The sequence below is a fragment of the Micropterus salmoides genome, unplaced genomic scaffold (assembly GCF_014851395.1).
Source record: "Micropterus salmoides isolate LMB-PRFRI ecotype aquatic unplaced genomic scaffold, ASM1485139v1 Ms_hic_scaffold_2, whole genome shotgun sequence".
NCBI lineage: Eukaryota > Metazoa > Chordata > Actinopteri > Centrarchiformes > Centrarchidae > Micropterus > Micropterus salmoides.
In genome coordinates, this window is record NW_024041150.1 from 2,768,256 (window position 1) to 2,775,890 (window position 7,635).

General features: G+C 39.3%; 1 long non-coding RNA gene across 1 annotated transcript in view; it reads right to left on the bottom strand.

Annotated features, from left to right (window-relative positions):
* Window positions 1–7,254: 7,254 nt before the first annotated feature.
* Window positions 7,255–7,635, bottom strand: part of LOC119913071 — a 12,492-nt gene continuing 12,111 nt past the window's right edge. Inside the window, exon 3 of the long non-coding RNA XR_005446355.1 lies at window positions 7,255–7,524. This is a non-coding gene — a long non-coding RNA (uncharacterized LOC119913071). The remainder of the gene's footprint in view (window positions 7,525–7,635) is intronic.

Here is a 7,635-nt window from a genome sequence, read left to right on the forward strand (position 1 = left end):
GCAGTCCCTCAATGAGCTGTTGAGATGGAGACAGAATAAACCATTAAAATACTGCATTGTAATTTTTTCAGGCCTGACATTTTGGCTTGGGTCTGACTTGAACTCCGCATCAGCTCAACAGCTGACAAAAGCTTTGAGTCCAAACCCGAAACCTTAAAGCTACAAAGATTTAATCTACTATTTTGCCATTTAAGTTTTGCATATCCATCATGAGTAACTGATGATCATGACTGGCTAACTAGTGAGTTACAAATGGTAGTAATGTAGCTCTGAAGTAGCATTAATTAACCAACCTCACGCCCAGGCAGACCAACGTATCTGCTGAAGACAATTTACTGACTATTATTTCTGTTCCTATGTTTTGCTTCATTGGTCCAGTCCTCTGACTTTATGAAAAAGTCATTGTGGTGTAAAAACTTTTAAGTACCCCTGGTATACGGTGTAGCTATATACTGTATATTTGTGCAGTGGCAAATGGCCAGCTTGTTAATGTGACTGTAGAGGAGACTAGTGTCTGTGGTCTGAGGTTAAAGCACAGGCAGCATGGTGGCTTGCTGTAGGGTGTGTGCATGCATGTGTGTTCCGGTCTCGTCCCTGTGATTTGTGTGCACAGCGGCCATCCACAGACACCCAGTCATGCTTAGCCACATTAAACCTTTTCTACTAATCTGTCACCTCGATTAATGCCAACTAAATAAGGGACACACAAGCATATACTGTACAGCATCAACACACACACACAAAGGTAGCCAAGGACTGAGCAATCAGAGCACAGCATCGCCTCTGCAGAACTCGGTAAATCTAACAGTTTTATTAAAAGAAAAGTAAGGAAAAAGAATAGCATAATCACACTGTAAGCTTCTTTACTCAGAATTTAATTCCCTTTTTGTATCCATGTCCAATATTGCCTATATACAATCTTAAAATATGGCTTTTGGTTCAATTAACTCAATAGTTTTGACAAAATTCAACAACATCAAAAAATTGAAATTAGACTGCAAGTGACCTCAGGAAACCATTTACAGCAGCATAATTAGCTCCACAAGCCAGATTATTGGATACTGTGCAGCGCTGACAAGTCATAAACAAACAAAACAGCCTTAAAACTTAAATTTTAATCAAGCTCTCTTCATTATGCTGCATATTCTCACCCTCCTGTAATTCAGAGTGGAGTATCTTGGAGTCTGATTCTTTAATGAGTTTAGAGGAAAAATGACACAGTATGTTAATTGTCTCATGTAAGAGAAGAGCAAATCTAATGCACATCTAATTTAAGAAAATTAATGTGTGAGGGGGACAGCAGCAGAGGTCAGGAGGCTCTGTGAGCTAACAGCCAACTTTAAACACATCAGAGTAATCTGCTCAGAGTGAAGCTTCTCAGTCTTCAGGAGGGCGAGGCTGAAGTTGGCAGCGCTGCCGAGTACTAAAAGTCTTCAGGACAACTTATCGATGAGGAAGTGTGGCAACATCTGTCTGAGACGTGATGTAAAAAAATGCTCCAACAAGCAGATGAACAAACAAACTGAGAGAAACAAAGTTTTATGGAGAGACAGATGGACGGGGAGGGCAGAGAGGTTTTGGTGCGTTTATCATCAGTGAGGCAGTGAAGGAGAACACGGGAGCCATTGACTTAGTTAGCTTAGACTTCTGCTCATAAATAATTAATTATTCAATATTTCTCATATTTTGCTATGGTTTTTTTATGCTGTATTCCTGTTGTATTTTTATATGCATGTTTCTCTCACATGTATGTGACACACTAGATATTCTTGCCCATCTCTGGCCGTGGTAAAGGCCTAAGCTTCAGCTGAATTGTCATTCATATTTCATAAGTTTTATTTTAATGGGGTTTTTTTTAAAACTGCTGCATCATTGAACATAACAAATAACACAATAAAACAAAGAGCAACTCAGCATCAGCTGAAAAGCGTTTGAGCTTGCTGCATTGACAGTAGAAGAAGAAGGAGGTGTCAGTACAATGTGACATCACTGTTGGGTGTGGTTACAGGTGAAACACTATCAACCCAACCACCGTGTGATCAGAGGTGAACAGTCAGCCCGGGGTTAACTCACTCTTTCAAGACCTGCGAGTCCGTTTAATAGTAGACTTCAGTTTTGATTTCAGTGTTCGGGTATTGTACAGTGGCCCATAAAGTCAAAACATGTACAGTTCAATGACCAGGGTACAATAATCTAAGATATATGGTGCAAATACATAAAAGCAGCAATTACAACAACACATACAGGCGTGTGTTGTGATGTTCAATTTGTTGTGGACTGTAGCTTTAAGCTTTAGTCTATCATACAAACATTCATATGGATTTATAAAACAAGGCTCTGCTTTGCTAACAAGGCCTTAAAAAGTTGCATTGTAAGTTTTAATTAGTTATTTTAAATGACAGATTCAAGGTAGGAGAGAAGAAAATGATGAATGATGTATATGGAAAAAGTCAACGGGGAGGAGAGGACCTCAATTTTGTCCTTCTTGCTGGCTCTCTTTCTAGCTTTTCATTTGTCTTTTGACTTATTTATCCAGTCGAGAGGCAATATTAGCTGTGGTGGATTTCAAAATGCAAGCCCACAACACACAGTCTTCAGAGGGGGAACCCTATTAGTGAAAACCAGAGACATCTTGCGCAGCCTGTCTCTGCGCATCAGCATTAGAATTTCAAAGTAGCTTTTGATTGTTTGATCTCATATCCAAAAATTATTGTTGGTTATAAAAAGGGAGTGTGAGAAAAAGCAATTACCATAAGGCTGTGGTTCTATTAATACCCCGTTTCCTCTGTAGTCTTGTGTCTGGTTGTGATCCATAATTAACAGTGAAGAGATCCCATTTTCACCTTCTGTGTGGTTCCCCACTAGACCAGCTCTCTGGAGAGCAGCGAGAGCAGCGAACAGATGATACTTCACACTACAGAAAAACTAGAAAGAGCCGATTTAGGATATTACAACCTGACAGAATGCAGCCTACAGTATACTGACACTTAAATATTTAAGATTTTTAATGTATCAACAGAAATATACATTTAAGCTAAAGGCAGCTATAACTGTTTATAAATCCTGATGATTTGAATAGGTGGATCATATCATTAAGTTGAGCTGTGTATCTGGCTGCTCGGTCTAAAGGTTACAGAACCTTTGGATTGAGAGACTTTGCTTCTAAACTGTGAAACACACCAACAGCCAGTGAGATTGCATTGATGTTTCTTTTTCCTATTGTGTAAGAAATTATGTTAACCCCGCCTCTGAAGCAGCTGCAGTCACATCTATTGTCATATTCATGTCATATTGTACCAACCATAAATTTATGCATGAGTGGGAAAAAACATCCATATCTAACTTGAGTCATTGCCCACATCTTACAAATTGTGCTTAATGTGACCCTATTGCCACAGAATCTAACTATTGGATGATTCTGTCGAACAGCAGATTACATTCAATGCCAACGTTTAAAAAATCCAATATGAACAAGATTCCCAGGATAAGGGGAAAAATGGGCTGGTGTGTTAATTGTTGCTCCAGTGTTGGAAAAACAACTCAGCCACAGTTTTGCTACAGCAGTTCGCGAGTCAACTAAAAATGACATAAATGACACAAATACGTCACTCGCTGCTGGTTGGTTAGGGCAAATAATCCCACCTTCCAAACAGAACAGTTTACACCAACACAGTGTCAGATGTCACAACAAAACAGTCTTATAACGAGGCATCTAGATCTTATATGAAGTTAGTTCTGAAATATCCCACTTCGTAAAAAACAAACCAGCAACAAACAGACATAAGTGGCAGTTACATCTGAATGAAATCCAAAGTTAACACCAATACAATCAATCCAGCTAAAAAAGGAGTCACATATTCTTTGTATCTGGTAATGAACTACTACAAATGTAATAAATACTGCTAATTTAGGCATTATGTCCATTACAAGGCTAGCAATGCGAAACGGATCAATACCAAAAAAGGTTTTTCCTGTTCTTCCTATTTTACAGACACAGCCGTGAACGCAGCAGAAACTTCTGAATTAGATCAAAAACACTAAATCAGTGTTTAATACAGGTTGTATTTTGAATTTGAAAATATGAAATGGTTTTTAAATTTTCAACTACACAAAGATCTGATATCACAGCCTTTTGCAGTTTGTTTAATGTGGAAAGTCTTTTCATAAAAGTGGTAAAAATACAAAACAATGTGCAGCTCTATTTGGAGAAACAAAAACAGAAAAGCCTCAATAAAATCCCTATTTGAATAGGATCAGTAGCGCCTTTATATTAGAATAACAATATCTATATAAATAAAATCTGGCTGTATTGATCATCTCTCCCCAGAGCCCCTGACAACTGCAGTTTATCTCCATAATAATCAGGCCTGCACTAAATACACCAAAACAAGGAGATATTAAAAACACAGCATTCAGCATTGATTAGCACTGTTAATTTCTCACTCAGCGGTGCAGCGTAAGTGAGGCTGTGGCCTGCTGAAGAGGCGCGATGCTGCAGAGCTCACTGGGAACGATGACAAAGTTCTGTTACAAGACAGACTCTTTCTCACCGTTTATCTTCTATCATAAATGGCACAGTGGTAAATAGAGGTCTGAGTAAACTACGAGTTTCAATTGCCTTCTCTTGTAAAGGCAAACAACATCAAATATACACAAATTTAAATCATTTGAAAGAAAATGAATGATTTGTTTACCCATTTCAACAAGTCAAAACTGCCTGTTTGTCATTGTCTTAAAAAATGGTCAAGATCTTGTTAGATTTAGGAAATATCTAATATCTATATAATATGACCTTTGAGTTCAGTAGCGAGGTGTAAAATCCAAGAAGTGTGCAGCACACAAAGTAGGTTTGGAGTCGTCAATCTCCTCCATGGGAAAATATTGGTTCATGCCGGCATCAAGTACTTCCGCCTCTGATCACATGTAGGGCCTAAGGAGTTTTTGCAGCAGTATAATGAGCCCACAACACTCTCTCGTTTCCTTCCTCGACCCTCTTTTCTATTTCACACAGCTGTATCATCTTGTTTCACAACCAAAAGCTAAAACTGGTTTGTAGTGGAGCAAAGGTTGAATATAAACAGCAATATAAGACTGACACTGACATCAGAAGTGTCCGATTTGGCATTTGGAACATCCATCTGTTTTTTGCCTGCAACGGGCAGTGTTCCTGTTATAATGAAAGGGCTTCTCCGCTGACACTTGGCCCATTAACATAGTTTGCATTGTGGCTCACTTGCTTACAGCAGTTGGATTCAGTCATGACATTTTTTGGGTAGCTAAAAGGACAAACCCAGAAAAGAGTTTCCTGTAAAGCAACAACTGACTGGTGAAGAAAATGAACTAAGTACATTTCTGAAATGTCATGGTCTCCCCTCTACGTTTGGCTGAGTACCATTACTCGGTAAAATCTATTAAACGTTTGTCTTTTTTCTTATGCACCCTCTGCTTGAGCCGCCGCAAAGTGAAAGATCACCCTTTGAGGGATTTCCATTTGCCTCCTTTGTGCCATTCTAGATGAACTAATTATGTGATGAAAAAAGTAACTGATTTCATTTCAAACAGGACATTAACTGCAGATGATGGAGGGAAGAAAGTGAAGTTTAATCGCCACAGTTCCTACAGTGATGATTTCTCCCTCGAAGGCAGAGGTTTCCATTTATTAGATCCTCTGTTATCTAAAGGAGAAAAAAAACAGCCCTCAGGACGAAAGAGGGAGAGACCGACAGAGGGGAAGACAGAGAACTGGAGAAATAGCAGGAAGTCTGGGTAAATAAACCAACAGCGCAGTAAATGCAGCATTGCGGTTCTGCTGTGATATGAGACTCTCATAAATAATGGAGCTGAGTGTAGGCCGGCCTGCCAGCAGCCAGTACGCTGCTCCTCACACTGGGAAAACAAGGCTAAACAAACGCCCTGCTAGTCAGGTCACAGGTGGCTAAACACACATCACAGTGCAGGTATCAATCACAGGGAACATACACACCTGTGTGCACAAAAAACACAAAACCGAATAACAAATGTTCAGACTGAGTGAAAGATGTAAAGTGGGCATTTACAGCTTTTTCAAAATCATGGGCCGTAAAACCAAAATAATAAGCTGAAAGATGCTAAATGACTCATTTGATCCAGTGTCAAGAGAAAGATATTGATTAGAGCTAGTTAGATTAGATAAGACTCTCACATACCTATTTGTCAATTTTGATTGATAAAAAATATTATAGCTGAATTTAAGAATTACAATTCGCAGCATTAACATTTGGTAGTTTAACAACAAAAATAAACTTTTAGATGTACGGCAACATAGAAAAGAAAATCAAGATAAAAGTCAATCCAAAGCAATCTGCTTCAGCTGCCATCTGGGTGGGTTTTTTTTGGTAAAAAACCAAAATCAATGAGCTTTACATTTGTAGTATAACTATTCCTGTGCACAATTTTCAGTTTGTGTTTTTTTTTAATACATTAGAGTGACGTCTCTCACTAAGGCTACGTTCAGACTGCAGGCCAAAGTGACCCAAATCCAATTTTTTTGCTCATATGTGACTCAGATCTGATCTTTTTATAACAGTGTGAACAGACCAAGTCACATGGAATCTGATCTGATCCAGGATTTGGGACACTTTCCTATGTGGTCCAAATCCAATACAGATCAGATCTTTTTAAATGCGACCTGAGTCTGAACACTCAGGTCAGACTTAGACGTCACTCTAGAGCAGCTGCTGTCACAGTTCTTGCTGTAGACGGAGCCGCTATGAACAAGAAAGCTCCAGAAAAGCCATAATTAATTCCCTTTCTTCCACATGTAAGCCTCCGGACTGTCCGCTCTCTTCTGAGTTATGTGCATGCTACTTGTCCGTGCGGACGCATTGGGGAGAGAGAGAGACTGTAACGTTAGTGAGTTGTGGGGCAGTTGCGTTACAGCGGCAGAAACCGTAATGAACAAGACAGAAAATTGTGAACATTTGTCATAATTCGAGAAAAATGTGACCCGTGAGAGGACAATGAAGTACGGGAGTCTCCTGTGAAAATTGGAAGGGTTAGCACGTAGGAGTTAACCTCTGTGGCTCTGTTTACTTCTGTACAACAGCTTCCTGCGTGTGACGTGTTATTCTGTGCCTGCGGATCACTTGATATGGGCCACATTAAGCAACAATGTCAAACTAAAAAATCTGATCTGGGAAAAAAATCGGAATTGAGCATTAAGACCTGCAGTCTGAACGCACCCAAAGTGAAGAAAAGTTTAAACCACTTAAGCAGATTACAAAAATTTTTTATTTTTGAATGACCATAAAAGTAACATGACACCAACATTTAAACACATGCACATGAAATCATCAGCGTTTTCTGCATAATGGCAGAAAGGCAGAGGCAGGAGGGGGGCCGGAAACCAGCAAGTGTATTTATGCACAATAGCTCCCTGTGTGTGTGTGTGTGTGTGTGTGTGGATTACACCAATAAAAACAGACTATTATCATCGCTGCTCATACCCAATTACTGATTCTTCCCTGATGACTCAAACCCCAAACACTGAAAACAGATGCGTAAAAACATTAAACCAGTGACAAAAAGTGAGAAGTGAGACCGTGGGTTATTACTTAAAAGAGAATATATCCAAAACAAGTCAAACACTGGAGCTGC